The 10,407-nt window shown below is 39.5% G+C and overlaps 1 pseudogene; it reads left to right on the top strand.

Annotated features, from left to right (window-relative positions):
* Window positions 1-8,526: 8,526 nt before the first annotated feature.
* Window positions 8,527-9,872, top strand: LOC112415054 (ferritin light chain pseudogene; annotated as a pseudogene).
* The last annotated feature ends 535 nt before the right edge of the window (window positions 9,873-10,407 follow it).

The raw sequence follows: 10,407 nt of genomic DNA, 5'->3' as shown, positions 1-10,407 counted from the left end.
ATATAGATCAATGGGACAGGATAGAAAGTCCAGAGGTAAACCCATGCATTTATGGTCACCTTATCTTTGATAAAGGAGGCAAGAATATACAGTGGAGAAAAGACAGCCTCTCCAATAAATGGTGCTGGGAAAACTGAACAGCTACATGTAAACGAATGAAATTAGAACACTCCCTAATACCATACACAAAAATAAACTCAAAATGGATTAAAGACCTAAATATAAGGCAGGATCCTATAGAACTCTTAGAGGAAAACACAGGCAGAAAAGACTCTGACATAAATTGCAGCAAGATCTTTTTTGATCCACCTCCTAGAGTAATGAAAATAAAAACAGAAATAAAGAAACAGCTCATGCAGCTCAGTATCAAAAAAACAAACAATCCAATCAAAAAATGGGCAGAAGATCTAAACAGACATTTCTCCAAAGAAGACATACAGATGGCTAAAAAGCCCATGAAACGATGCTCAACATCACTAATCATTAGAGAAATGCACATCAAAACTACAATGATGTATCACCTCACACTGGTCAAAATGGCCATCATCAAAAAATCTACAAACCATAGAACCTGTGGGTGGGAATGTAAGTTGGTACAGCCACTGTGGAGAACAGTATGTTGGTTCCTTAAAAAAGTAAAAATAGAGCTACCATATGATCCAGCAATCCCACTCCTGGGTATATTTCTGGAGAAAACCATAATTCGAAAAGATACATGCACCCCAAGGTTCACTGCAGCAGTATTTACAATAGCCAGAACATGGAATCAACCTTAATGTCCATCAACAGAGGAATGGATAAAGATGTGGTACATATATACAATGGAATATTACTCAGCCATAAAAAAGAACAAAATAATGTCATTTGTAGCAACATGGATGGACCTAGATAGTGTCATACTGAGTGAAGTAAGTCAGACAGAGAAAGACAAATATCATATGATATCACTTATATGTGGAATCTAAAAAAAGGGTACAAATGAACTTATCTACAAAACAGAAACAGAGTTACAGATGTAGAAAACAAACTTATGATTACCAGGGGGTAAGGGGGGGTGCGGATAAATTGGGAGATTGGGATTGACATATACACACTACTATATATAAAATAGATAACTAATAAGGACCTACTGTACAGCACAGGGAACTCTACTCAATACTCTGTAATGGCCTATATGGGAAAAGAATCTAAGAAAGAGTGGATATATGTATATGTATAACTGATGCTCTTTCCTGTACACATGACACTAACACAACATTGTAAATCAACTGTATTCAAACTATATTTAAAACTATATATCAACTATTTTAAAAAATTTTAAAATATATATACAATGGGAAAAAGACAGCCTCTATAGCAAGTAGTGTTGGGAAAGTTGGACAGGCACATATAAATCACTTAAGTTAGAACACACCCTCTCATCATATACAAAAATAAACTCAAAATGGCTTAAAAACTTACACATAAGACATGACAGCATAAAACTCCTAGAAGGGAACATAGGCAAAACAGTCTCTGACATAAATTGTACAAATGTTTTGTTAGGTCAGTCTCCCAAGGCAATAGAAATAAGTACAAAAATAAACAAATGGAACCCAATCAAACTTACAAGCTTTTGCACAGCAAAGGAAACCATCGACAAAATGAAAAGGCAACCTACAGAATGGGAGAAAATATTTGCAAATGATGTGACTGACAAGGGATTAATTTCCAAAATATACGACAGCTCATACAACTCAACAACAAAAAACAACCCTATCCAAAAATTGGTAGAAGACCTAAATAGACATTTCTCTAACGAAGACATCAGATGGCCAATAGGCACATGAAAAGATGCTCAACATCGCTAATTATTAGAGAAATGCAAGTCAGAACTACAATGAGTTACCATCTCACACCAATCAGAATGACCATCATTAAGAACTTGACAGGTAACAAATGCTAGAGAGGATGTGGAGAAAAGGGAACACTCTTACACTGTTGGTGGGAATGTAAGTTGGTGCAGCCACTGTGGAAAACAGTACGGAGGTCAGTCAGAGAATAAAAATAGAATTACCATATGATAAAGCAATCCCACTCTTGGGCATGTATCCAGACAAAACTATAATTCAAAAAGATACATGCACCCCTATGTTCATAGCAGCACTATTTACAATAGCCAAAGGATGGAAACAACCTAAATGTCCATCAACTGATGAATGGAGAAAGAAGAGGTGGTACATATACACAATGGAATACTACTCAGCCATCAAAAAGGACAGAATGATGCCATTTGCAGCAACACGGATGCACCTACAGATTATCATGCTAAGTGAAGTAAGTCAGAAGGAGAAAGACAAATATCATATGATATCACTTATTTGTGGAATCTAAAATATGACATAAATTAACCTATCTATGAAACAGAAGTAGAATCACGGACATGGAGAACAGACTGGTGGTTGCAAAGGGGGAGGGGTTGGGGGGGATGGAGTGGGAGGTTGGGGTTAGCAGAGGTAAGCTTTTATATACAGAATGGATAAAGAACAAGGGCCTACTTTATAGCACAGAGAACTATATTCAATATCCTATGATAAATCATAATGGAAAAGAATATTAAAAAATGTATATATGTATAACTGAATCACTTTGCTGTACAGAAGAAATTAACACAAGATTCTAAATCAAGTACATGTCAATAGAAAAAGAAAAATACCATATGATATCACTTACTGTGGAATCCAAAATATGGCACAAATGAACCTATCTATGAAACAGAAACAGACTCACAGACATAGAGAACAGACTTGTGGTTGCCAAGGGGGATAGGGGATGAGGGATGAGGGATGGGGGATGGGGGAGGGATGGACTAGGAATTTGGGGTTAGTAGATTCAAACTATCATATACAGAATGGATAAAAAACAAGGCCCTACTGTATAGCACAGGGAATATATTCAATATCCTGGGATAAACCATAACAGAAAAGAATATAAAGAAGAATGTACTATATATATATATATGTATGTATAATTGAATCACTTTGCTGTACAGCAGAAATTAACATTGTAAATCAACTATACTTCAATTAAAAAAATATTTTTAAAACAGTAAGCACTCTATTTCTTCATTAAAGTTAGCTACTTTTTTTTACTTATCAACCATTGCCTCATCACAGATTTATGACCAATGTCCTTGGGGAGGCAAGACCCTGGTGACCTCAGAAAAGCAAAGTATAATCTGTGCTGTCAAAATGCCCCAACAAGGAAGTGTCTCATGAGTCCCTGTGGTGCCCATGAGAGCGTTAACACCTTGTGCTGCAGTCAGAACAGAAACGACAGGCTCTGGGAAATCAGAGGAAATGGAAAGCTCTCACATACAGGGGATGCAACATACCCCCAGACTCACTCATTATCCTCTCACGCCTCTCCCACCCGTTTCCCATGCCCTAGACCTGCTCCTCCTATTTTCGATACTGTACACCCAGCAGTCAACTTCCCCATCACCCTCCTCCCTTAGCCTTCCCATCACTAGGACCTTTAAAACATAGGTTGGAAATACATCATTTTCATTCACTCACCTCCCAGCACACTGCTGCTGCCCTACACCACCTCTCAGCTGGGCTGCTGCATTAGCCTTCTTACATGTCTCTGCTTCTACACTTTCTCCAGGCCAATCGTTCTCTTCGAAATCTCCAGAAGAACCTCTCAAACTTGCAAAACTCATCATGACACTTCTCCAATAAAACCTCCATTTCTTTCAAGCCGTGCCCCTCCTCCTCTCTCTGCTCTCAATTCCTTCCACCCCCAGAGTCCTATTTTACACTTGCCATATGGAATCCAGACAGGTTCCTTAATCTCCCACATCCTCTCCCACCTCTGTGCCTTGGGTGCAGGCTCTTGCTTCTGTGTAGGATTCCACCATCGGTTTTCTACCTACAAATCTCCAACTCACTATACAAGGCCCAGTGTCAAATGCTGCCACCTCTCTGGAGCCTTCTCTAGCTTCTGCAGGCCAACCCAGATGCTCTATCATCCACACACTTATGGTATCAAACACAGCTCCATAATCAATGTGCTCACCATTTTGTAATGGTTCATCTGCAAGAATATCCTCCAGCACTGGGCCTGGATATTGTAGACCATGATAATATTAATGAGAACAATGTAGTAACAAAAAAAATAACAATAATCCTTTCTTTTGTTTCTAAAAAATGCTATTAATGTTGAGTCTTTGGTAGATTTTAGGTACTTTGCTAAGCCATTGATTAGCTTCAACCACATAAGATTGCTATTTTTTATTGGTCACACATTAATGATTTCATGTACTTTGCCCCAAAACACACATCTTTTAAATTTAATCTTCAAAACAACCCTAAGAGGTAAATATGTTATTATTCCCATTCTATGGGTGGGAAAATTGAGGCTCAGAGGTTTCAAGTAAACTTGCCCAAGGTTCTAGGACAAGAAAGTGAAGGAGCCAGGACTCTAGTCCAAAACTGTCTGCCTCTCAATGCTCTTAACCAGGGCTATATCCTGACCCCCAGATTTTTTATTTAATTGTTTAATCAACTAATGAGGCAATGACATGAGGGTCCCTGGAGATAGGATGATGGTTGCCTAACATAAAGATACAAGTCTGTATTCAGCAAGTCCAGAGAGGACAAATTCTGATGGCCATGTGGGAGTTAAAGCAGGTTTCTCAGCAGCCAGCAAAGGCTGTTAAATACTGAAATGAGTTCATAAAGAAGGTTATAGAATCTCCTTCAAGGGAAGGATTTCTTCCCCCAGTGGAGGATAGAGTCTCATCTGTCTGAGATGGTTTAAATATAATCCTCTGTGAAGGTCAATAAATTGTGCTCACCAAGTTCTTTCCAGGTTCCTTATGATACTCAGATACATGGGCTTAATGTGGCTCAGCATGTGGCCTGCAAGGGGGGAGGGGGCTGATCCTCCAGCCAGAAATAATCTCTTTCTCCTTTACACTCTTTCAGCCCTCTGACTTGACCTTCTTTATGAAGCATGTAGTGATTTTTGTATGTCGTTTTGCTTTCTGCAAGAGAAAATGCATCCAAAGCATGAAGTGTGTGTGGCTCATTTTGATATCTCCCATAGCACCTAACAGAATGTTTAGTGCTACATTATTAAAACTTTGATTAAATGAAGTTTCCTTCCTCTTCTGAAAGCAATCTTATAGTCCCAAACTGAAAATAAGCCCCTGATTTTCATCTAAAACCTATTATCAAAACTCAGCAACTCACACCATTGGGGGTAAAGTTTTCTTAAATATGCTTTTGGTCCAATCATTATTAGATATAACATAATTTTTCTTCTTTCTTTTATCATTTTGAAATATGGTCATTCAGATGTTAATTCCTTCCAGGTAAGATGTCTGAAAAATGAACCAGCATTTCAGCCAATAAGAAAGGAATCTGGCTAGGTTACTAATAGAAACTAACATATCCAGGTATCTAAGTATTCCGCAATTCCCAGTTAGAGTCACCACCACCTCAAAATAATTACAATGGAAAAGGTTTTCCATAACTGTCACTCTACAGAAGGATAAATTTTCATGATGCTAATGAGTAAGTACAATAAAAAATTGCTCTAGCTGTACACCTGAAACTAACCCAACATTGTAAATCAACTATACCCCAATAAAAAAATTTTTAAAAGTTGCTCTAGATGCTTTTATTCTCAATAAAAATAACAATAACTATACTTGTACTGAATATTAAAATAAAAAAACTTTCAAATGATCTACCTCATTTGATCCATACAACAGTCCTTACCATTTATATCACCACTTTAGAAGATATTTAGAGGAAACTTGGATCAGAGAGATGAAGAAAATTGCTATGACTCACAAAGCTAGGAATAGCAAGAGTCTAGACTGGAACCCAGGCATTTTCCTGACTCCAAATCCCATGATCTTTCTACTGAATCTTTCTGTCCACGTGGCCAATCTTTAAAAAAAAAAAAAAAAAATAGCATTTGTACCTCAGCAGTATAAAAAAAATCAAGATCCAGAGATAAATGACCAATTTGTTAGAGGAGCCACGTTTTCTTAATTTTAGGAATTGAGCTTGAACATTAATTTCTCACATCTGGTTAAAAAATACCAATAGCTAACATTTTATTGAGTGCTTACATCTTGCCACTGTACTCAGTGCTTTCCATGGATCAATTCACCTAATCCTTACAAGTTTAGAAGGTTGGTTCTCTTTCCATTTTACAAATGTGGAAACTGCAGTTTACAAAGATTAAGTTGTGAGACCTTAGCTTTCCCAAGGTCACGTGATTTGGAAAGTCAAGTGGCAGAACTGTGACCTGAACCCATATCAGCAAAACCCAAAGCCTAGTCTCTTAACTGCTATGCTAATCTGCTATGCCAGCGGTTCTCAAGGCTTGATCCTGGGGAGGCAACATCAGCATCCCTGGGAACTTGTCAGAAATGTGAATTCTCTGTCCACACCCAGACCTACTCTGGGAGAGGGGCCCAGCAATCTATGTTTTAAAAAGCACTACCAAACGTAAAATAGATAGCTAGTGGGAAGCAGCCGCATAGCAGAAGGAGATCAGCTCGGTGCTTTGTAACCACCTAGAGGGGTGAGATAGGGAGGGTGGGAGGGAGGGAGACGCAAGAGGAAAGAGATATGGGAACATATGTATATGTACAACTGATTCACTTTGTTATAAAGCAGAAACTAACACACCACTGTAAAGCAATTATACTCCAATAAAGATGTAAAAATAAAATAAAATAAAAAAATAAAAAGCCCTCTAGGTGCTTCTAAGTTACACTACAATCTGGGAATTTCTGTGCTAGATGGAATACTACCAAACGTAAGGTAGATAGCTAGTGGGAAGCAGCCGCATAGCACAGGGATATCAGCTCGGTGCTTTGTGACCACCTGGAGGAGTGGGATAGGGAGGGTGGGAGGGAGGGAGACGCAAGAGGGAAGAGATATGGGAACATATGTATAACTGATTCACTTTGTTATAAAGCAGAAACGAACACACCATTGTAAAGCAATTATACCCCAATAAGGATGTTAAAAAAAAAAAAGAGTAAATGGTAACCGTTCATAGGGATTCTGTATATGCTCTGTGCTATCAGGGAATGCAAAAAGGAAGTGGGAGAAGTTGGAGACAACTAATAAGGTTGTTGTAAATGAAAATCTTCAGGGGATAGAAAAGCCAAAACGGGAAGAAATAACCTTAACTAGTGCACGCAGAAGCTAAAAACAGCAATGATGAGCAATTAATCAGGCAATATGTTACACTGTAATCAAGGATCAGAAAATTCCGGAAGAACTAAATGACACAGAGTTTATTACTGCACAGTAAATGGTCATTAATAAAACATGGCTGTTAAAAGAACCAAAGAGATGAGTAATCACAGAAAGGAAATGTCAGCTGTAGAAGGAATAACCTGTGGTCTTAATCACTTGGAAAAATTACAGGTCTGGACATAGAATCAAAAGAAAACGGAAATTGGCAGTGTTATGAGAATATGGCACAAACCTGATTGCTTTCTTTATATATAAAATTAAGATAGTTACAAAGACACCATGCACTGGTGAATGAAAAGTTTGACTCGGCTAACATTTCAACGGCTAAAAATAGTGAATTTACATAATTGTAGTTTCATATTGTTTAGCATCAATCCCCATCTCTGGTGTAGAAATAAAAAATTACTTACATTAATGCAGAGATTACTTGGCTTGAAATTTATCCGCCCCCACTGGTTATTCTTTGGATTTATCTGGCTGATGACCTCTGCTAACCTGTAAATTTCCTAAAGGACTAACTCTGCACACGTGTGTTTCCAAAGAGAGAAACAGGAGCAGTTTCCAAGGGCATGTCATTCCTGTATCATTCATTCTATCTCTACAGAGGACTGCTTTCTCAAAGTGTAAGAAAAATACCTGCAAGTAAGTATAAAAAGAAAAAGGATTCCAACAGAGACACCAAGTCATTATACTACAGAACTGTGGGTTATTCCTTTCATTTGAGGGCTACTGATTTGAGATCTTTAAAAAAAAAATCAGTCTAGAGGAAGCAAATCAAAGAGAATATGGTAATTAAAGCTGTGAAAGGAAATACTAACCAGTAAAATCGTCTAACTGGAATTATGAGAAGATATCATAACTTCCATGGAGGAAAAAGTATGTTCTTCTCCAACTTAGTGTCGTGCAGGAATTTTTCATTCTCATAGCAACAAAAATTATCCTAATTAGTTAAAATGTATCAACTACTTACTGTGTGCCAGGAATCATTCTAAATGCAATATATATGTCATCTCCTATACTTTTCGTAGCAACTCTATGATGTATGTGTTATTGTTGCCCTCTCTCAATTTCATATTTGACAGATAAAGAAATTTGGTTCAGAAAGTTACTCTCCAAAGATGGCCCCCAATAATTCTGCCCCTCCCTATATGTACAAGCTGCTCCTCCCATAAAGAGGTACAACTTACATTCCTCCCCCTTGTATCTTCTGAGTCTAAGACTAAATTGGCCAATAGAATGCAGAGAAGGAAATATTATGAGTATTCTAAGCCAGGTATTAAGAAGGCTGGGCTGTTTCTACATCTCAAAATCTAGCCATCATGTTGTAAGAAAGCCCAAGCATCCATGTGGAAAGGCTCTTGCGGAAAATAATCAAGACCTTTGGCTCACAGTGGCAGTTGAGCTCCCAGCCAACAGCCAGTACCAACTTGCCAGTTATGTGAGTGAGCCATTTGGGAAGTATATCCTCCAGCCCCAGTTAAAACACCCCAGCTGGTAGCACATGGAGCAGAGATTAGCTCAATCAAACCCTATCCAAATTGCAAAATCATTGTTGTTTTAAGCCACCAAGTTTTGACATTGCTTATTACACCCCAAGGGACAAATGAAACACTGAACTACCAAGATTGCACAGTGAGATAGTCCAACATCATGGAGGCCATACCTTTCTCTCTCATATAAATTAAGCTGCATATGAGGATGTGCAAAGAAAGGATTCGAATCAGAGGCAGGGGTGAATGGAAAACGTGCTTATATGGACACCTTATTCAACAAATAGTCACTGAGAATCTGGGAGGTACCAGGAACTAAGCCCAGATGCTATAGATACAAAGGTGAATAGTCAGTCTTTAGCTCAAGAAATTCTCCATGCAAGGCCACTAAGACAAAATTTCAAAACCATAGGAAATGATCAAATTGATGCAAAATAACGGACAGCTGTTTGGGATTACCTGATGAGGGGACCTGAGTTAAAAAGTTAATACTCTTGGCAGTGCGGCCTGGTGGCCCGGAAGATCTGTCTCTTGCTTCAACAGTGTTTAGACGAAACAGACCCAGGGACGCCCCTGCTTCCAGCCTCCGACCACCCTCCAACCTCCTTTCCAATTGCAACCTTTGGAACCAACCACTCAGCCGCCTTCAGCTTCCAGGACCAGCCAACACTGTTTTTTGAGCTTAGCTCCCTATTGTCGATCAACCATGACCTCCCAAGATTCCTCAGAATTATTCCACCTAGGTGGAGGCCGCAGTGAACTGCCTGGTCAACATGCATCTGCAGGCCCCCTACACCTACCTCTCTCTGGGCTTCTATTTCGACCACAACGATGTGGCTCGGGAAGACGTGGACCACTTCTTCAGCAAGTTGGAGATACAAAACATACACCTCTTGAAGATACAAAAGCAGCACGGCAGCTGGGCCCTCTTCCAGGACATACAGTGCAGAAGCCGTTCCAACATGAGTGGAGTAAAACCGCAGACGCTATAGAAGCCACAGCGGTCATGGAGAAGAACCTGAACCGGGCCGTTTTGGATCTGCACGCCCTGAGTTCTGACTGCGCAGACTCCCAGCTCTCTGACTTCCTGGAGAGCCACTTCCGGGGGTGAGCAGGTGAAACTCATCAAGAAGATGGCGCCCACCTGACTAATCTCTGCAAGCTGGTGGCCCCCAGGCTGGGCTGGGAAACTATCTGCTCAACAGGCTCAGCCTCGAGCACGAATAGGAACCTCCTCAGACCAGCGGCCCTTGAGAAGCCCCTCTGGCACCCCTCTGGTGTCAGGGCTTCTGCCTGAAGCCTCTCTCTGCAGCCACTAGGCAGCTTTTTAACCACCCTGGGGCCTTCTCCCAAGCTGTGAACCAAATGTAAATAATAAAGCTTTTTGCAGAAAAAAAGTTAATGCTCTTGATTTTTTTCCAGCCACCCTAAGTCAAGGAATTACTGGGCAAGATTTAGAGTAAGCTTGGAGTGCGGGTAGGAGAAAAGTGTAAGTAAACTTGCAGGGTAGATCAACAACAACACAAAAGAAGTGTGTGTGTGTGTGTAAGAAAGGAAGGCAAAAGATGATAAAAAGGTGTTAGGGAAGGAAAATTTAAAACATTCAAAGTTATCTTTATACACACACACACACACACACACACACA

The sequence above is a fragment of the Neophocaena asiaeorientalis genome, unplaced genomic scaffold (genome assembly GCF_003031525.2).
Source record: "Neophocaena asiaeorientalis asiaeorientalis breed wild unplaced genomic scaffold, Neophocaena_asiaeorientalis_V1.1 scaffold434, whole genome shotgun sequence".
Lineage (NCBI taxonomy): Eukaryota > Metazoa > Chordata > Mammalia > Artiodactyla > Phocoenidae > Neophocaena > Neophocaena asiaeorientalis.
The sequence above is the reverse complement of the archived record's forward strand: the minus strand, read 5'-3'. Positions and strand labels throughout refer to the sequence as shown.